General features: G+C 40.1%; 1 protein-coding gene across 8 annotated transcripts in view; it reads left to right on the top strand.

Annotated features, from left to right (window-relative positions):
- Positions 1 to 22,497, top strand: part of LOC129249775 (protein Gawky) — a 174,459-nt gene that overhangs the window by 124,922 nt on the left and 27,040 nt on the right. The gene's annotated exons all lie outside the window — the stretch shown is intronic.

Below are 22,497 nucleotides of genomic sequence, written 5' to 3'. Positions count from 1 at the left end.
TCACGCTATTTTTGTTTGTAGGACCCCTTTCGGTCACTTTATTTTTCAACTGCGTCCATAAATTTTGAATTTGGTTGATATCATTTGGGCTTTGGGCAGGATTGCGATTTAAAATGAATAGAAAACATTTCACCTATTTGTTTTTCTGATTTCCTTTATGATAATTATAATAAACCAATTGTATACTATTTTCACTCGTACGATAACCCGGCATTATTGCAAACGTTTTTTTTATTGATGTGATGTAATGAACAATGTGAATCACTTCTACCTACTTGACCGCCGTTAAGTTTCAGGTGTTTGTTTATATTTTTGAGACAACACAAATTATGACGCATTTTGGTTTTCGTTTTCGTTGTTGTTTTTGCATATTATATTTCTCATTCAAATAACTATTATTGTACGGGAACAACCAGAAGACGTTAGCAAAGTGTTCTGCTACAAAAAAAGGAATTCAAATCGAAAATGCCCTAATCGAATCTAATAAGAAAATAATTATACTATAAAATATTACATTGAGGGAAGAATTATGAGAAAAACTGTATGTACATACAGTTTGCTATGAAAATGTTTTGACATTTTAAAATATACATATAGGATTTTTCAGTAAGAGCGCTTCAACTTTTGAACTTTTTTGAATAAAACACAAACGGTTTGACTTTTTTAACTAATTTTTTTTTTATTATCGAGTTTGAACATACAGTGGCTCACAGAAGTATTTTGCATAATAGCGCGTATGTACAAATTTAAGATTTTGTATGTACTAAGTATCCGAAAATAAAAATGTTAATACTTACACGCATTATTGAGCACTGTTTTAGCAATTGGGCTACACATCATGCACAAAAATTGTACCGTTAGGTGCATATAACAAAAAACGTGCGTAGATACCGTTACTGGACGCAGTTCAGTTACTTTTTCTGTTTTCGCTGAAGTTGTGGCTACAAGTGCGTATTATAATCAATTTTATTTGTAATTGAGTTAATTTCGTTTGTAATTGTGGTACTGTGCATATCGGAAATGCCAAAGGGTAAAGAACTAACTACAGCTGAAAAAAAAAATTATTTTACATCTCCATAATGAAGGAAAATCTACGAAATATATTTGCAATATGTTTAGTCGATGCCGCCAAACGATAGAAAATGTAATAAAACGGTGTAAAGAACGCGGTAATTTAGAAAATTTAACACGTTTTGGTCGACCAAAGTTGCTAACTGAGAGAAAAGAACGCCAAATATTGAAAGAAAATCGCAAAAACCCACATTTATCAGCCCCAAAAATCAATGACAAAATAAAAGCAACCTTTCAGATTGAAGTATCCGATGAGACAGTGCGCAGAGCCCTCAGAAGCAACAATATTCACGGTCGTGCAGCAAGGAAAAAACCACTGATTTCACAAGTCAATAAAGCAAAGCGGCTTTTATTCGCCAACACCTATAAAACCAAAAGTTTTGAGTTTTGGAAAACCGTCATATTTAGTGATGAAAGCAAATACAACATTTTTGGTCCGGACGGACGTCGTATAGTATGGCGGAAGCCAAATGAAGAGCTGCGATTAAAAAATGTTAAATCCACTGTTAAGCACGGTGGAGGTTCCGTCATGGTGTGGGGTTGTATGTCGGCCCAAGGAGTCGGAAAGCTGGTGTTTATAGATGGAACGATGGATAAACATCTTTATTTGTCTATTCTCAAAGACAACTTACATTCCAGTGCAGAAAAAATGGGAATGTCGTCTAACCACTTTTTGTTTCAACACGACAACGACCCCAAGCATACAGCTCATGATGTCAAAATGTGGATACTTTTTAATACAAAACATTTGCCAACACCTCCCCAAAGTCCCGATATCAACCCCATAGAAAATCTGTGGGCTTATCTCGAAGAAAGAACAAAATTTCGTCAAAAAGTGACCTTAAAGATGTTTTACTCCAAGAATGGGAAAAAATACCTCTTGACTTTTGTCGCAAGTTAATAGAATCTATGCCAAGGCGCTTGGAAGCAGTTTCCAAAAATAATGGTTATTATACGAAATATTGAATTAATAGAAATTAGTATATTTGTACACCACCTAGTCAAAAGCAAAATACTTTTGTGAGCAATGAATTCTATTTTATTTTACTTTTTTTACGTCTACATTGGAACATATTTTTCTTTTAAAGTTTTAATACATTGTTTATGTAGATATAAGGTTTATGTTTAAGAATTTATGAAATAATTAACAAATGAATTTAAAAAATATACAGGAATTGAAGCGTGAACTTATTTGTCTTCTCATGCAAAATACTTTTGTGAGTCACTGTATACATTTAAGTATGAAATTCGATTTCTTTTGCATGACCACCGCGTGCACGTTTTACGAAGTCCAATCGTTGAACCTAATTTTCGACCACTCTTTTGCATAAATCGGCCGAAATTCCAGCAATTTCGCGTTCAATATTGGCTCTGAGCTCACAAATCGTCGCCGGCTTGTTACTGTAGACCAATGACTTCACATAACCCCAAAACGGGACGGCTTGTTAAATGGACTGTAAAATGGCCGTAATGCTCTTAAAGTAGCAGCAACAGAACGATTATTTTCATAAAAAATTTGCACGATTTGCAATCGTTGCTCAAGCGTGTAGCGTTCCATGATGAAATGTTTACTAATGAAGTTTACAAATGACAAGCGAAAAATAAAAAATATTACGTCGTTCGCCCTCCCTATCGGAAAAAAGTTGAAGCGCACCTATGGAAAAACCCTGTATAAGTTCATAAAATATTCAAGTTAATTACACTTCTTTAACTATAAACATCGCTTCTGATTGAATTTTGAGAGAGTTTCAAAATGATTTCATTAATTTACATAGCTACCAGTACTTAGTAGGCTAGGCGGCCGAAATGAGTTGGTGCGTGACTACCATTCGGAATTCACAGAGAGAACCTTGTTTCGAATCTCGGTGAAACACCAAAATTAAGGAAAAGTGTATTCTAATAGCGGTCTCCCCTCGGTACTCATTGGCAGACCTCCGAGTGTATTTCTGCCATGAAAAAGCTCCTCATAAAAAATATTTGCCGTTCGGAGTCGGCTTGAAACTGTAGGTCCCTCCATTTGTAGGACAACATCAAGACGCACACTACAAATAAGAGGAGGAGCTCTGCCAAACACCAAAAAAAAGGGTTCACGCGCCAATTATATATATATTGGGTAGTCGAAAAAGTCTTTTCCTATTTTGTTAATAGATGTCGTTGGAGTCATCTATCTCCAGTGCTACCAATCACATTGTGTCATATCATATGGTGTTAGAAAGGTGACATTTTAAACTTCATTTAACCAAAAAAAAAATTAAATTCGGAGAAGTTGAAAAAAAGTTATAACTGTTCAAATATGAGTGAAAATAATGAAGAAATTCGCTATATTTTGAAATTTTTGTATAAGAAAGGAAGAAGAATGCCACGCAAGCCACCAATGAAATTTGTGAAGTTTACGGAGACGATGCTGTATCAGTTCGCTCGCCTCCATTCTGGAAATTTCGATTTGAAAGATGGACCTCGCTCCGGTCGACCTATCGTTAAAAAAGTCGATGAAATTGTGGAAAAGTTTGACCAGGACCGTCACATAAGCTGCCATGACATCGCCAAGGCACTAAACATTCATCATCAAACGGTTTTGAACAATTTAAAAAAGGCTGGTTACAAAAAGAAGCTCGATGTTTGGGTACCACATGAATTGTCTGTGAAAAATTTAATGGACCGAATTAACATCTGCGATTCTCTTCTGAAACGAAATGAAATCGAACCATTTCTGAAGCGAATGGTAACAGGAGACGAAAAGGGGATCGAATACGACAATAATGTGCGAAAAAGATCATTGTGCAAGGGTGGTGAAGCTCAACAAATGGTCGCAAAGCCAGGATTGACGCCTCGAAAGGTGATGCTGTGTTTTTGGTTGGATTGGAAAGGAATCATTCACTATGATTGTAAAAAAAAAATGAGTTGAAGTTTGATTAGAAATACGAAAAGACTTTTTCGACCACCCAATACTAGTACTTCGTAATGGCAACCTGTTTGAATCCACCAAAGCAACCAAAAGCAAAACAAATGCTTCTCTCGAGAAAGTGTTTTCATATACGAGGTCTGTTAAAAAAATAGGGTGGATTTACGAATTTCGCTGGTTCACGGTTTTAGCAATATAGCATGTTTAATTTGTTTGTCAAACAAGGGTTAGGCGTGTTCGGCGATTTTTGCTATAAAAAATGTATCATAGAAGTTGCATCAAATTTTGTGTTAACCCATTCGAGACAGCACATATTTTTGGAGACTATCCCCAGAATCAAAACTTTTTTTTTGCTTTATAATGACCATTTTAAATAAAAAACATAGGTTAGGTAAGGTTAAATAGCTAAGGGCTCACTTGGACAAATATTAAAAATTCGTCCGTTGTGGTGCCATACATGGGAGAGGAGAAAAGAGAAGGGAAGGAAGAAGGAGCCTGGCACAATTACGTTCTGGATATTGTAGCAGGTTAAACTCCTACCTATCCAGAATCGACCCTGACATACTAAACATATGTCCAGCATGTGAAGGTACCCCGCACGGCACTAACATGCCCCATCAAACCCACTCATCTAACACCTCTCTCCCTTTGGACCCAACCCGTCGAAACTGCCAGTTTCCTGGGCCTACCGTTAGATGAGCTAGACGAAGACGACCGGTAAATTACACTACACTGACAGGGCGAAGATACTTCTACAACAACAACAACAACAAGAAGGAGCCTTGGGATTAGAGACGACGATGACCATACATTTTACGACGACGCCGACGGTGGCTGATTTGCGTTCGTAGTTAGCCGCAACGAGCTACTGATGAACTTCACCAAATTTATGATATTTACACCGGCTATATCCGCAGGCGTAGCGAAGAAGTGAGAGCCCAGATGTCTAAGTCTTTGCCAAACCAGAGCAGGGCAGCTGAGAAGAAGGTGTTGAGATGATTCCTCGTCCTCCAGACAGTTTTTGCAGAACGGCCTTTAGCCAATCCCAAGTCTCTCGGCATGAACACCTAACGGACAATGTCCGGTAAGGATGCCCACCAAATTCGAGAGCTGGGACTTTGTTAGCCTTAGGAGTTCCCTTGAGCGTCCCCGATCTACCCGTGTCCAGAAGGATCTCGCGACCTTGCTTGCCAAATGAGCCTGATGACGAAGTAATCAGATGCAATCGAGAGAGAAGCCAGACATTGCCCGACCAATCTCGAACGCACAAACAACGAGCCCAAGGCCCTAATTGCCGATTGGCTATCGGAGTAAATATTTATTTCCTTAACGGTAATTACCGAATTAAGCAACCAGTCCACCACTTCCTTAATTGCGGATACCTCCGCTTGGAAAACACTACAGTGGTCCGGGAGCCTAAATTTAAGTTTGATGGGAGGCTCCTTACAGAATACTCCCCAACCCATACACCAACCCTTCCGTCCAATTTCGAGCCAACCGTGAACATGTTTGCCATGCCTTGCCGCCAAATGTTGCACCCCGCCCAGCGGTAGTTTTTCCTATAATGTCCACGGGCGCCACATTCAGCATAGCGTTAAGCGCTCGAATAGGAGTGGTACGGGGAGCGCCCCACTGATTCCAACTGATTCTTAACTGATACCATCCTTTCTAGCGAGTTCCACCAGACAAGGACTCCGTATAGCAAGATTGCTGTTATAATCGTGTTATAAAGCCAAAAAGTGACTTTAGGCGAGAGGCCCCATCTTTTGCCGAAAGCTCCCCTGCAACCATACAAGGCGACTGTTGCCTTCCTGATTCTCTCCTCAATGTTTGGCTTCCACGTAAGACCTCTGTCAAGGATGAGTCCCAGGAACTTTACCTTGTCAAAGAGCACCAACGGAGCGCCCGCTATTGAGGGGAGAAACACTCTTGGTATTTTGTATTTCCTCGTAAATAAGTCGAGCTCCGTCTTCAGAGGATTTATCGATAGGCCGCAATTTGCGGTCCAATTTTTAACTAGATTCAGATAACCCTGCATCAGTTTCATCAGAGTATCTAAACACTTGCCTCTGACAATAAGTGCAACTTCATCCGCGTAGGCAATCACCTTACAGCCCCTCCCCTGCAGCTTCTCCAGCAGACCGTTAGGTACGGCAATCCAGAGTAGTAGCGAGAGAACACCGCCTAGCGGAGTGCCTCTGTTCACTTGTCGGCGGAGAGAGGTGTCACCCCATTCTGCCACGACCGTTCTATCGCTAAGCATCGTGTGGATAAGCCTTATGAGTTCGGTTCCGACTCCTAGTTTACCTAGCGACCTGGTGATTGCCTCCGGGAGGACATTATTAAAAGCCCCCTCAATGTCGAGGAAGGCACCTACAGTGAACTCCTTCTGGTGGAGATACACCTCGATGTCCTTAACAATTGTATGCAAAGCAGACTCTACCGATCTGCCTTTACAGTAAGCATGTTGAGCGTACGATAAACGCCTCCGAGGAATTTCACTCCTTATGTGCAGATAGATTAGCCTCTCCAGGGTTTTTAGCAGGTCCGAGGAGAGACTGATTGGTCTGAAATCCTTAGGGGATCATAGCCCTCCAAGATCTGGGTATGTAACCCCTATCTATGCAGCTCGCGTAGATAGGAAGAAGCCAATGACATGATACCTCAGCAGATTTCTACAGTTGAGCCGGTATAATGCCATCAAGCCCAGGTGACTTGAAGGTCTTGAAAGAGTCAATCACCCAAGCCAGGCGTCGCTTGTTCAGCCTGCGGTGGTGGGTGCCTGGAGTGCTATGCATCCTATCCCAGCCGATATTTAGCGAGTCCGGATTTGTCGCTGGCTGCTCATGGTCCAGCACCCCGAGCTGTCTTTGAGGTACCCCATAGGTGTGGAATTCCTCGAGAGAATACGTCTGAATCGCGCGGACTCATGACAGCCTTACACGCTTTCGCAGAATCTCCGCCATGAGTCTCGCTTCGCTTTCTTAATTTCGGACTTGTAAATTCCCAGTCCTACTTTGTACAGATCCCATCCCGAGGGAGACTTAATTCTTCTGGGTCTATTAAAGAGCCGCCTACATGAAGCCCTGATTTCCGTGATCTCGGTTGCCCACCAAGGCGGCTTTTCCTTTTTGGGGGGCGGTCTTAGTGGACAAGCGCTCTCGAGAGCTCTGTTACACGCAGCGGTGAATGTCTCCACCAATACATCTATAGATTCTTCCGAGAGATCCGCGTCTCCTTGCGGTGCTTCCGGAAGGAAAACCTGCAGGTTTTTGCAATATAGGTCCCAGTCCGTGCTCCTAAGGTTCCTGTAGGAAGTTTGGTTTCATTCAAAGAAAACTGGATGTATCTGTGATCCGAAAAGGAATGAGCGCAGAGCACCCTCCAATCAGATATTCGATACCTTAGTGTAGAAGAGGCTAAGGTGAGGTCAAGCACCTCTTCCGTAACCGCCGTAATGAAGGTTGGGTCCTTACCTCTATTGCAAATAACCAAGTCTTCGCTTAAAATAAAATCAAAAACTGACTCACCTCTGCAATTGATATCCGAACTTCCCCAGCAAGTGTGATGGGAATTTGCATCGGTTCCGATAATGACGTCGATTTTTCTCCGGCTCGCCTCAGCTAGGGCCTCCCTTAGTAGCAACGGAGGTGGCTCCACCTCGTCATCGTGCGCCATATAGGCTAAGATCAGCCAGAGTCTCCCGGGGGTGCTCTCCAGGCTTATAGAGACAATGGCCTCATTGCTGAAATTAGGCAAAATGAATGCTTTTAGTTCTTTTCTGATGGGTATACAGGATCTTGGTTTACCTGCAGCACTGTGAAAAATCAGTAAGTAGTTTTTCGTCCTAATTCCAGAGATACCGCTACTGCTCAGCCACGGCTCTTGGATCAGGACTACGTCAACTCCACCTTGCTCAAGGTGGATTAGTAAGTTAGCGGAAGCTGCCTTAGAGTGCTGGAGATTTATTTGAAGAATCTTCATCTTCGATAATCTTTTCCAACATCCTGCGGTCAGCCTCCTCACTATTCGAGGTCAGAAGCCCCTCCTCCTCCACCCTGTCGAACAGTTGCCCGATACTGAAAGCTGACCCCTCTAGAGAGCCGGCGTCGTCAGCACTACCCCCTTCCGACATGACAGATTCCACATCCATCTCCACGGGAGCTTCCTCTACCGTGGGCCTATCCCCTCCCAGCACTACCAGAGTTGCAGAGACATCATCGGCATCGGTCTGGTAAACCTTCAGGACTACCTTCTCGAAACCATAAGTGATGATCCCTTCAGTTTCAGCGAGAGGCCCGAGGAACTCTGCATTTAGCAAAATCAGCGCTTGCCGAAAATGTCCTTCGGACTGCTCCACCTTGACTACCTTCCAGTTGCGCGTGGGAAGTTTGGGGTTGCCGTAACGGAGGATTCCCTCCATGTTCTCAGGAGCAGAGGGCTCTGAGGGGAGCCAGACCCGGGCGCGAGGACGAAGAGGTAGGTCCGTTTTGTCCACAGCTTCCAGATTGGCTCCCTTCCAGACCTCCCCCACCAGAGCTAATGCCGCCCTGTACATTGTGGCCGACCGCTCATTGGTGCACACAATTCGCTTAAAGGTACCGTGGTGCCACCCGGCACTCTCACAGCAGGGTGGAGGTTCAGGGTTTTCCCTTTCCGACATCTTCCCTGCGGTTGTCGACCACACCCAGAGTGATGGATCCCGCCTGCTTAGCGACTTCGCTAAAAGATTTCGGCGGACCACCCCCAATCCTCGGTTTCTTCGGCCGAAGAATTTCCTCCTCTTGAGAGCGTTGCCGCTTTACTGCCGATTCTACTGGCGGTGCTACCGCACCCTCCCTTTCCGCTCGGCCTTTCTCTGCCCCACTGAGTACCATCCTGGCCCACTCAAGCGTCCTTAAATACTTCTTAGGTACCTGCGAAGCATTTTGGCCGCCGTAGCGTTCCAGGATTTTAGCGGCTATGCGTTGGTCAGAGAAGGCTTTCCTGCTCTGTCCTGGCTGCCGTTTAGGCCTAGCAAGGGACCCCTGAAAAGAAGTCCCAGAAACCCCCGGAAAGCTTGGGGAAAATCCCTTACTGGGACTGGCCATCCCCCCCAGTCCTACCTCACTACGGGTCGCAAGCGGTTCCGCAAGCGGCCTTCTACCTACGTAAAGCGGGTTCCCGCTCACCCCCGCTGGGATGGTGCTCGAAGTCGATTCCGACTTCCCCCCAGATCCCCACCCAGTTAACTCTTTGCGCGTCGATTCCGACACCCTTCCCCTCCCTACTTGTTTTGTCCCCCGTGTGTGTTTAGTCGGCCCTAAGTGATCCCACGGTTATCTGTGCCGAGGCAGGGAGGCCGTGCTAGGGTTGACGTATACCCTTATGAGGCATGCGTTCAGAGCCAGATCGGACGCAAAGCGGGAGTCATTTCAACCGCACCCCTACACCACCAACCCAATGGCGACGAGTTTGAAACATACTCTGAGGCCTGCCAGGGTTTTAACGGGACGAGGGCAGTCTCGACATTGGCCCACCAGCCATTTCGGTTGAGTTTCACCCCAACGTACTCAGGTGGCAGAATGCCACAACCACCAGCTTAAGAGAATGCAAGGTCGTCGCAGTTCAGGTTTAAGGCCGCAGATCATTTGGCGTTACCCAGGGTGCACCACGCGGAGGTGATCTGCCTTCACCTCTAAGTGCGAACGTACTCAGGTGGCAGAATGCCGCAACCACCAGCTCAGGAATTGAAGTTCAGGTCCAGAGAGTATAGACGTAGCCAAAGAGAATGCAGGGTCGTCACCGTTCAGGTTTAAGGCGTTACCCACGGTGCACCACGCGGAGGCGATTTGCCCTACACCCCTAATAAAAAAACATATTTGCAATAGAAATCAGTCACTTTGTAACTTCCGTTTTGTAAATAACATGATTGCACACCGTGTGTGCAGGTAGCTCCTCTGAATATTTCTATTACTAGGGACCGATTGAACACCAAGGGTCCAATGCCAAATAAAATAAAAACATTATTAACAACAACATTAAATTGAATAACATTTATTCCAAAAGTAGACACGTAACATGAAATCCTTATTTTAAGTTTAGTGATGAAGAAAAACATATTGATTAGATTATATACCTAAATAAAAATAAATTTTATTACTTCTGTACAAGGTAAGAGATTTTCCGGGAAAGACGACCCGTACTTTTGTTGTGCATAGTGATAACGCTTGAAACAATATCCCAAACATAATCCAGGGTTAACGACACAAGCAGGGCAAGAGTAATTAGTGCGTTTATATTTACCGTCTTTAGAGCATTGTTGACAAATCTTTCTTTGCACTTTTTTATTCTTACCTCTAGGCAGAATTTCAGGTAGATGATCCTTTGATACTGGTGAGGTCAGTGCATCGTCCTGGGGATTTCCATTTAATTTATCTCAAATCTCCAGGCGATACTGATAAAAATTCAGTTTTGCTGTTGATGGTGAATAAGTTTTATATTGGTTGAATGAATTTAGCAGCAAAGTTTCTATTAAACTAATCCATAATTTTATATACCATTTGAATGTTCTCGTTGTGCATGAATAATATGACAGCATTTGATCTTTGCGATCTATCCCATTCATGTACTTGTTGTAGTGATGCAATGCAATTGGTTTTAAGATTTTAGTTTTCCTTTTATTTTCGTATTCTTCCAAAGTCGCTTTATATTTACTTGAAATGAATAAAACGTCTTTGTCTTTGAATTTACCTATTATCACGTTATTTTTGTACCGAGAAATCACTTCATTTTTCAAAAGTCTCAGTTTTATCACTTCACAATTGTTTCCCTTTCTTGTTTTCCTCAAAGTCCCTGTACAGTAAGTTTTGCAGTCAATCAATTTTCTTACTAAACCAAACTTGTGTAAAAATTGTCCATAAATACAGAATGTCCTTGACGCAGAAAATCTTCCATCAAATGAAAAACCACTTTATCAACATGTCCCTTGCCACTAATAACATCACCACTTCCCGTATTTCATATTCCATCCCATCATTTTCATAATTTTTCCATTTTCCCATAAGATCATTTCGCCGTACTTATTTGTCTCACTCACAGTCATACAAAAAAATGTGTCATCAAATAAGAGTTAAAAAAATCGTACGGATCATCACCTTTGGGTACCTTTTGAAGACCGGGCTTACCGACAGAAGGAATTTTTTTAAATCAGCGTCATCTGTCTATCTCCCAGTATCTTCACTAACTTCAGTTTCACGTTCTTCAATTTCACTTTCATCTTCATTACAATCTTCCCAATCACTATTCTCAAAGATATCATCATCTACCAGAACTGTTCTATATTCATATTCATGTCTTTTTCTCACACTGACACTATACATAATACCAACATTTGGGTTCCTTTTTCTCATTTCTATAAACAACAACAACAACAACCTAATGGTCCTGGCTTTGGGTCACTCATTTTAGGGGCTAAATTGAAACCAACGTCAAATTTTATTTCTACACACTTTTAAAATAATTTTTAGTTTAAACCACTGATAACTGGAATTCAATATAATTGCACACAGGGTGTGCAGTTGGTCTTTTTGGCTTGGAAATGCATTGCACCCACGGTGTGCAGTCGGTCTCGAATGGGTTAAGTGCTCAAAAACGCTTAAAATGTTAACAGTGACATACGGAGAGAGTAGACTGAGTCAAAAAAATGTTTACAAGTGGTACAAGCTTTTCATAGAACGTCGAGAAGATGTGCATGACGATTCTCGTCCTGGACGCCCCGGCACAGGGCGTTGAAAACGTTGAGAAAGTTAAGAAAATTGTTATGGAGAAACGTCGAATCCTAATCAGAGAAGTTGCTGAAAATGTCAGCATATTGGTTGGCTCATTCCATGCAATCTTCTCGGAAATTTTATGCATGAATCGTGTGGCAGCGAAGTTCATTCCAAAATTGCTGAATTTTGACCAGAATCAACGTCGCATGATCATCGCTCAGGAACTGTTGAATGACGTCAACGATGATTCAGATTTACCTAAAAGGGTCATAACAAGTAACGAATCAAGGGTATATGGTTATGACATCGAAACCAAAGCCCAATCATCTCATTCCCATGGCAGACGGTTCTACGTTACCGGAATGACTCGGGTTTTTCCCGACCACGTTGGAGCAAAAATATGAAAGTGGAAGGGCAAAATATCTGACCGCGACGAACGTACAGGGTTGGCCATATTAAACTGACCCATTGAGTAACCCTATAACTTTTTACTGTAATTTCAGATCAGCTAATGACATACCGCGTTGGAAGCGTCAGTCGAAGGAGATTTATACCATGAAACAGTACACCCCAATAGAACGCGCTGAAATTGTTCAGCTGTACATTCAAAATTCCTTCTCGATTGTAAAAACGCAACGTGCGTGGAGAAAAAAAAATAAAGTGAAAAGTGCGCCGTCAAAGAACGCAATCAAGCAAATGCACAAAAGATTTTTGTCTTCCGGCACTGTGGCTAATACCCGACGTCCAAATAAAAAGCGGCCAAGACGATCTAACGAAAATATCGCGGCCGTACGAGCCAGTATCGAGTCATCGCCGCGAACGTCAGGTAATCGTCGTTCTGCTCAGTTGGACATCCCTCGGACCACTCTACGACGTGTCATTCGTTTGGATTTGGGGATATTCCCGTACAAAATACAACTAAATCAACAACTGTTGCCGGCCGATAAGCCTCGTCGCTTGGAATATGCCAATTTTGTCGTCCGAATGGCCCAAACTGATGAGGATTTTTGGCATCAAATCATTATGAGTGATGAGGCCCATTTCTCCTTGAACGGAACCGTAAATAAGCAAAATTGCCGTTTCTACGCCACTGAAAACCCTCAAATTATTGAAGAGGTACCTCTCCACGACCAAAAAGTTACAGTCTGGTGTGGCATTTGCGCTGATATGGTCATTGGGCCGTTCTTCTTTGAAAATGGTCAACACCAACCATTGACCGTCTATCAAGAGCGTTATCGGGCCATGATAACCGATTTTGTGATGCCGATTGTTCGTGAAAATGGTATGGGGCACTTCTGGTTTCAGCAAGATGGCGCACCACCACCGTCAACTTATTGAAGACTTTGTTCCCTGGCCGTTTGATATCAAAAAGCGGCAATTTTGACTGGCCGCCACGATCACCGGATTTGACGCCACCGGACTTTTTTCTTTGGGGCTATTTGAAATCTAAGGTTTACGTCAACAAGCCAAAGACACTAGGCGCACTTAAGGCCAATATCCGACGGGAAATAGCCGCCATATCGGCCGAGACGCTGGCCAAAACTATGGAAAACGCCGAAAAACGGGCACATTACGCTATACGAGCTAAGGGCGACCACTTGCGCGATATCATATTCAAAAAGTGATGTAAACGAATCTCCTTGAACTAAATTAAATGTTTTTCACAATGAAACACAAAAAAATGTTTCTTTTTCCATATTTTTTTAATAATCACATGGGTCAGTTTAATATGGCCAACCCTGTATTTGTTGAGACAAGTAGTCGCAAACCCATAGATTTTGACAAGAAATTTTGATAGTGAGCTTAGATGTGTGTGGGGTCGAAGTTTCTTATGAAACAGTCCACCAAGCTTTGCAAAAATAAAATTATACAAGGTGCGCCCTCTTTTATGACAGTATAAAAACACCTTGTCAAGCATTTCGGGTTTTATAGCGTCGATTTCCCGTTGTTTCGGTGTAAAGCGATCCATGGCTGAAATTGTACTGAATTGACGTATCGAAAACATGTATGTATAGTATGTTGATGTCGATCGGTTGGTAAGTGACAAAGCTATTCAGCCTTTACATACCGGCATAAAAGATGGCGCACCCTGTACTTCACGAGTTTCTCGAACGAAGTCCTTGCTCTATGCACGCACTTAACGCAGCCAGATAGCTACTTTGATGATTGATATTCTACGATAAGATAAAAATCATATTGTGTTACAACGCTGGACCCAATAGAGTTAGGAAGCAGCCATTAAAAGCGCTGCAAAAACGGAATATTATACCTAAAATGAATTTTGTAAACTTTCAGTCATTATGTGGGGATGCATATCCAACAACGAAATCTGTGATTTGGTGTTTATAGTTGATAAGAATGACGGTAATGCCATTTGACAAACAGTGTAACAAAGTTTGAGTTCATTGTTGTCAAAAAACTTCAATTTAAATTCTACCTGGAGAACGATCCAAAACATAAAGCTTATATATTGAGAATATGGCATATTTTTAATTGCAATGAAGTAGTGGATACATTAGCCCAAAGCTACAAGATGTTGTAGATGCTCGGGGTAGTTGTTGTTGTTGCTCGGGGTAGTCATACTAAGTGCTGATTCACATTTAATTTTTTAAAACGTATAACTTAAAGGTATTAACTGGAAAGGTAAAATGACTCTTGACAGCTCTGTTTTAACCTTCAAATGATGAGGTGAAATTTTTCAACGTATATGTAGAGGTGGTAGTAAATTTTACACCATTTTATTTATTTTAATAAAATATAAATTTTTATATTAACACTTTATCGACCGGTAGCCTATTTATAGGCTTTTCGATTGCCAGCGCTTATTGACCGGTAGCCTATTAATCGGCTTTTGGTTATCGACGGTTTTTGTCAGTGGGTTGCTCTTTTTATAACTACGCAGCGCCAACGTCGTTAATTATTTGCAGCTTTGTACTTTGCAATAAATTGTAAAATCAAATACAAAATAAAGTATAAATATCAATAAAATTCCATTACTTTAAAACAAAAGGAATAAGCACAACACAATGCATAGTGAAAATTTAGCCGGTACTCACTGAGTGGCAGCCTCAAACACAACCGGTCGATAAAGTGTTAAAATCGCTAAATAACTATATAGGCCGATCTAAATTAATTTCAGCTACTGTAATTTAAAAGAAAAATACAAAAGTTTTTGTGTTGCTCAGTAAAAAATATTTATTTAATTTCAACTCTTAAAAAGTTTATAAAAAAGTAAAAAAAAAACGTAAGGATAAATTAAATGGCATTTTTTCACAGCTCAATATATAAACATTTTTATAAAATAATACACGCTTCGAGTCTTCAATACTTAAAAAAAATAACAATGACTATATTGGTTAAATTTTTATGTCACTCGTCATATTCAGTATTAGTACAGTTAATACACAAGCGTTTGCTACAACCAATACACATTGGTTTTTTACATTCTAGGCACGTGTGTGTTGTTTTTCTTTTTAATTTATTAGGACAAATGTAACATAGTTTGCTCGACTTAGGTTTTCCCTTTAATGCAATTACAGGCTCTGGAAGAGAATCAGAACCTAATATCGTATGAATAATATCCCGTAAAGAGCGAGTTATCCTTTTGTTGTGTTCTCGTCTTTGTAAATGTGGAACAATCAAGTTTCTAGCAAGATCTTTTAAAAAATTGTCTCTAGAAATTTCACGGAAATTACGAGAAGATTGATTCAAAATAAATGCATTAACTGCACTTATATCTACCAGCGTGTAAAATACAGCTAAAGGCCAACGTCGTGTACGACGACTACGGAGTAAATAGAACACTTCTTATCGAGCTCATCGACTCCACCTTTCGTGTTGTTGTAATCGGCAATCATTTCTGGCTTATTTGTTATTGGATCAATTGCTTTGTGATGATGCATCGAAGAAACTAAAATCACTGAACGATTTTTTCTTGGAACATAAGATAAAAGTGTAATATCTTTTGTAAACCCATACATACAACTTTCAACTGGTCTACTTTTTTTTTTGGTAAAAATTCTGCAGGAATTTCTTTTTATTTTTTCTTAGAGTACCCAAATAAGTTAATTTTCGTTCTTTTAATATGTTTACTAATTGAAATGATGAGAACCAATTGTCTGCAGTTATATTTCTGTTACTTCCTGCTATAGAATTGCATAATCTTAATACCGATTGAGTAGGCACTTCAAGTTTTTTTTCGGAATTTGTAAGGTTTATACCATCTGATTTTTTTTCCATAATAAATGTAGGCATTTGAAAGATAGTGTGTGCGAGCATCTGTTAAAGACATTATTTTTATACCATATTTTGCGGGTTTCTGTGGCATATAAACTTTAAATTTACATCTGGCTCGAAATGGCACTAACATTTCGTCGATACAAGCGTGAGTGCCAATGGAGTAATTTTTTTTACAATTCTCAATAAATTTATAGAAAAGTTCTGAAATTGCTGCTAGTGGGTCGTGTGACAGCCTTTCTTTTCGATTAGAAGAATTATCAAAGCGTAAGCACGAAAGTATGGTGAGAAATCGAAGCCTAGACATAGTAGCCCTGAATATGTCTCTGCCTGTTCCATCAGTTGCAAAAATAAGTTCTGTGGATTCTCTATTAGATTTAAAAACAGCAGAATAAAGTAATAGACCTAAAAATGCCCTCAATTCAATTTTATCCAAAGGTTTCGCTTCTATTGCATTCGTAGACTCAAATTTTGCTGCTAATTTACGGTTGGTGTGTTCAATGATGTCGATATCTTCATCAAAAATCCGAGACCAATATTGGAAAACATTTTCGGGCTCATCTTGGCTATGTGAAGCACCCACTGAAGTTGGTAATCTTATGATATTATGCAAGGGAATCCTACTAAAACGCTGGAGTTCTTTTGCCGACCATTTAAAACGATTTTTTCCGTAAAAAGCACCTTCAGATCCCAAATTGTCGACTTCTTCTGTAAAAGATGTTCCCATTTCTTCATCGTTATCCGTTTCTGAGTCTGAGTCACCATCACTGCATATTTCAGAGCACAAATTTGTATCGACGACCTCGTCATCAAATTCGCTTTCATCATCATAAATTTCGTCATCGTAAACCTCATCATCTTCCATTAATTGTCTGGTAATATCTTCTGTGGTCATATTTTTTGAACTTGCCATTATTTGGAAGTTTACCTAAGAAAATACTAAAACAGCTAATTTATGAAAAGACTAGTGGTAAACATTTTTTTAATTGAAATATAACGATAACGTAGAGGTGTAGTAATTTTTTTTTCTATGAATTACTTACGTTAACTAAGATGTGGTAGTAAAAAAATGTCCATGCAAATATTACACTTACGACAACGTGTGGTAAATTTTACACCGACGGTCTAATTTCTCCGCGTTACTCTTCCTTCCGATAAGCGAGATAACACTGATAATAAAAGCGTGCTAAATTATGAGGATACTGAGAAGGTTATAAAATTGAAATAGAGAGCAGTTAAGAGAGCGAAAAAAAGAGAGTGTAAAATTTACTACCACGTCGCAAGCTAAAGGTTAAAGCAACATTGCTTTTCATTTTTGTGTTATTTTTAAACGGAATAACTTTATTCTCTATTATTGGTTTTAATTTATATTATTGTTTGTCAAATAAAACCAACGATCAAAAGAAAACCATGGACAAATACATATATTCTTAAGCAATATTTTTGAATTTCGCTAGATTAGTAGATGCACCCGTGACCCGACGGAAGGGACGCCTAGACATAAAAATCGAGCTTGGCGACTTCAATGCCGGGGTGGGCAAAGAGGGAAATTTTGCTCCCATAATCGGAAAATTCAGTCTATATAAACGAAACATCCGGTAACGGATAGAGGCTGATCGACTTCGCCGGGGTTCGAAACATGGTAGTCTGCAGCACCAGATTCCAGCATAAAAATATACATAAAGCTACGTGCCTGTCTCCTAATCGAAAGACTCGAAACCAGACCGAAGATCCCAGAACCCACCTTCAACTCGGATCATTATCTTGTTGCAGCCAAAATACGCACACGCCTTTATACAGTAAAAAACGTACATCTAACTTTGCAAAGAATTTACGACATTGAAAAGCTGCAATCGCAATAGACAGACATAAGATTCGCCACTCAACTCCGAATTCTGCTCTCAGAGAGTACTGCCTGCCAATCCGGCATGCGGATGCAAGGAGCAACATCAGATTTCGGCGAGCCCAAGAAAACAGTTGGTACGACGAGGAATGTCATGCTATCACGCTAAAAGGTTGCTATAGAGCCGTGCTGCGATCGGGTGCATCGCGAGCCATGTGGATTCGCTACTGGGAGCTGAAAAAGGAGGAGAGATCTGTTACTCGAATGCAGAAACGTGAGTGTGAGTGCAAAGAAGTTCAGAAGCTGGAGAAGGGCCCGAAAATTCTTCCAGCGGCTTACAGAAGGTTTTAAGACTGGTATGTTTTCCTGTAAGAACAAATACGGCGATCTGGTGACGTGACATCCAGAACGTGCTTAAATTATGCAGGGAACATTATTAATATGTATAAGCAGACTGAGTAGACGTGTTTTTGAGTAGTTGCAGTTTAATCCGTAGTTTTATTTAATCCTTTAAGTGTTAGTTTACTAAAAAACTGCGTAAATCCTTTAAAACCGGTTCTTTTGTCCGGGTAAATCAAAATCATAATAAAGTTTAACATAACTACTTGAAATACTGCGAAAAAACCTGGTTGCCTATAAGGAAGGATGAGGACATTCTGAATGATTTCTCCAAGCTGTGCCAAACGCTTCAAATGAAACTAGCGCCTGTACGTTCTGCTTTCCGGTTACGACCAAACAATAAAAACGTAGCTCCTATTACTATATAATCAAATTGAGCTCTGCTGCAGATCGCTCTCAACTGTTGAAAGCTGTAGCTAAATTCTGCAAAGATAAGAGACGGGCACTTTCTCTTAGTGATGTCGGCGTCAGTATTGAAGGGAAGCTATTTATCCACGAATGTCTTACGAGAAAAAATCGTGAACTAATGCGTTTGGCTATGCAATATAAAAAGCAAAAGCGTCTAACGTCAGTTTTCTCTGTTCGTGGGCAAGTGTTTGTTAGAGCTCGACCCCAAACTGATGCTGTAATTATAACTGAAAAAACGAGTATAGAGAGCATTGCAACTGCTAATATGTAAAAACAAAAACATTTATTTAGACTGCGTTATATTATTAATGTTATGTCTGCGCTAAGTTTATTCTCTTATTTGCCATTTATGTTTTACAAATTCTTTGCTTTGCATTGTAACCATTTTTATTTTAGTCTCATTTCTATTTTGTTCATCTCATTTGTATTTTTCATATTCTTGGCTTTACAATGTAATATTTTTTATTTTGATCTCATTCCCATCTATCTCATTATCCCCTTGCTTTATTTAAATTCCCCCACCTTGCGTATCCTCCCAACTATAAACTGCCAATGTGTAATGAAATAGCAAAACAAGTAGACAAAGAACATGCAAGAGGAATGCTGAAACTCATTTCTAATCGCTACAATGGGTTTAATATCTGTCAGTTGAATGCGCGAAGTTTGAATGCTGAAAAAATTGACTATCTAAATTTTGTTTTTGATAATTTGAACATTGACTTAATATGTATTACAGGAACATGGTTTAAAGAGTATATTGATAATAATGTATATTCTCTGTGCGACTACACGATTATTAGATGTGATAGAGGACTACGAAGACTCGAGGAGGTGGCATTGCTTTATATCTTAAAAATAATTTTCAATGGAAAGAGATCTGCAGATCACATCATTTTCAAGAAGTCGAATACATTTTTGTTGAATTTTATGATAATAATACCAAATGTCTTGTTGCATGCATTTACAACCCTAGCAATAGAAAGGACCTCTCAGTAATATTTGATAAATTAGCGGAATTCCACATCTCCTATGAACATATTATTGTGTGTGGTGATTTAAATGTAGACCTTCTTTGTGATAATTTTTCTTCCAGGAGTTTGATAGATAGTTTCCAATCATTAGGAATTTCCTTAATCAATGAATTGGCTACTCGCTTTGCACCCCACTGCAAACCAAGTCTTTTGGATGTATTTTGCGTCAGTGACAGAGATTACGTCAGTCATATTGATCAGCTTCCTATGGCTGGAGTTTCTGACCACGAGTTTATATTCTTATCTTACAACATCCAGTTCAACAGACACAATCAAGTAAAGGAGTTATTTTTTAGAGACTTTAAGGTTACTCAACATGATCTCTTAAATAAGGAGGCTGCCGAGCTTAATTGGAATATGTGTCGGTTATTCACAACAGTGGATGAAAAACTGCAACAGTTGAATGCTTTAGTCAGCCATTTATGTGATAGGTTTGTTTCGTTGCGTAAAGTTAAAGTCCATGGAAACAGGAAACCATGGTTTATACATGAGATATTGTCTTTAATTAGAGAGCGTAGTAAAGCATATAAGAAATGGAAAAATGATAGAAACACTCAACACTCAAAAATATCGTGTAGCAAGAAATAAAGTAACTGCAATCACTAGAGATGCCAAAAGGGCATATCTACAATGGAAGCTTAATGATAGTTTACCTCAGAAAGCCCTATGGGAAAACCTTAAAACCTTAGGTGTCTCAGGAGAGGATAAGCCCGTGTGCAGTTTGGACCCAGAAATCTTAAATACTCACTTTCTAGCATCTAACAGGGCTCCACTCGACGTACCTGTAAAAGTTCCTCTACGAGAGCATGTTGATGACGGTGAGTTTGAATTTGTGCCTGCAACAGAGATGGATTCGATACAGTGTGTACATATTGTCAAATCTAATGCTATAGGGACCGACGGCATTTGTCTTAAATTTCTTAAAATTATTCTACCATTTATAATACCATCACTTAAGCACATAATTAACTCTTCAATCACCTCATCTACATTTCCATATCTCTGGAAGATAGCAAATATAATACCTGTGCCAAAAATAAAATGCTCTACCGCTCTTCAGCACTTCAGACCAATAAGCATTTTACCTGCCCTATCGAAAGTATTTGAAAAATTTTTGGCGCGACAAATTACCTGCAACTTGGACAAGAATAATCTGCTGAGTAATTTCCAGTCGGGTTTCAGAAGTCTGCATAGTTGCTCCACAGCTATGCTTAAAATTTTTGAAGATGTTCGCTCTGCTTATGATAAAAACTACCTAACAGTGCTAGTACTACTCGATTTTTCAAAAGCAATTGATACTATTGATCACAACATTTTACTGCAAAAATTGTGCTGTCACAATAAGTTTGGAGCATTTTCTCTACAACTAATAAAAAGTTACCTTTCGAATCGGCTACAACAAGTTAAGTGTGGTGATAACTACTCAAGCCTAAAACCAATTACGTCAGGTGTGCCGCAGGGCTCTATTTTAGATCCAATTTTATTTTGCATTTTTATTAATGATATTGTTGAGTGTTGCCAAAATTCGTCGATTCATCTCTATGCTGATGACACCCAGATCTACCTGTCAAGGCCAATAGGTCTTATTGAAGATTTGATAGCAAGGCTTAATGAAGACCTCATTCGAACTTCGAACTGGTCCAAATCTAACAATTTGAAATTAAATGAGGCGATTGCTATTTCTCATTCAAAGTATGACCTTAGCTCTTTGCCGCCAATAATACTTAATGAAGTAAATATTAACTTTGATGACATAGTAACTAACCTGGGTTTCAGAATAAATTCAAGATTATCATGCGTTGACCATGTAAGATTTGTTGTAAACAAGTTATATAATATTCTTAGAAAGCTATATTGTACTGCCTACTTACTGCCCCGACAAACTAAATAAAAACTTGTTAGACCCCTCATTGTTCCTCATGTATCATACGCTGAATTAGTATATTGCAGGCTTGATAATAATTCGAAACGTAAATTGCAAATCGCTTTAAATAATGCAGCGCGTTTCGTGTTTGAAATCAAATATGTTGAAATTGAAAAATTGAAATTGAAATTGAAACACTTTCGAACTTGTTAAATAGAAGATGCCGATACCCCAATCATTGACGCTACCTGACAATGACAAGGTGTAATTAGTGCTAACCCGGCTAAAGAACAATACAACCGCGGGATCTGAGGGACTGCCGGCTGAGCTATTCAAACATGGCAGCGAGAAGCTGGTAATAGGAATTTGAGTCTGATCTGCCGAGTCCACAAGAAGGGTGATATTTATTCACAATACACCAAATCTTGGTAAAGACCCATAAAACGAGAACCGACACACACCATTTTTTTGTCGATTTTAAAGCTGCATTCAACAGCAGGAAAGGAGTTGCCTATATGCCGCGATGTCTGAATTTGGCGTTCCAGAAAAACTAATACGGCTATGCAAAGGACACTCCCAGCAGCGCCATCAGAATTGGGAAGGACTTCTCCGAGCCGTTCGATACCAAGTTTAATCGCTCAGATACAAATTTTTATAAGAGCGTACTAATGTTAGCATATGCCGATGATACCGCGCTGTTAATTTTGCCAATAAAGATGCAAAGAGAATATGACAAAACGAAGTACCTTCTCTCATGACAAACAATCGGCGCACTCGCGTATCGGCACCTACGCCAATGGTGACAGTTATGATTTCGAGGTTGTAAGAGACTTCGTTTATTTAAGCATTCCAAGTCCTCTGTCGACGATCAAAACTAAGACTCTACAAGGCTCTCATCGTGCCCGTTTAATCGTATGGCCCAGAAGCTTGGACGATGGCAAAATTCGATGAGGCGTTCCTTGGAGTGTTTGAGAGAAAGATTCTGTTTGGCG

The sequence above is a fragment of the Anastrepha obliqua genome, chromosome 6 (assembly GCF_027943255.1).
Source record: "Anastrepha obliqua isolate idAnaObli1 chromosome 6, idAnaObli1_1.0, whole genome shotgun sequence".
In the NCBI taxonomy this organism is placed as follows: domain Eukaryota; kingdom Metazoa; phylum Arthropoda; class Insecta; order Diptera; family Tephritidae; genus Anastrepha; species Anastrepha obliqua.
The sequence above is the reverse complement of the archived record's forward strand: the minus strand, read 5'-3'. Positions and strand labels throughout refer to the sequence as shown.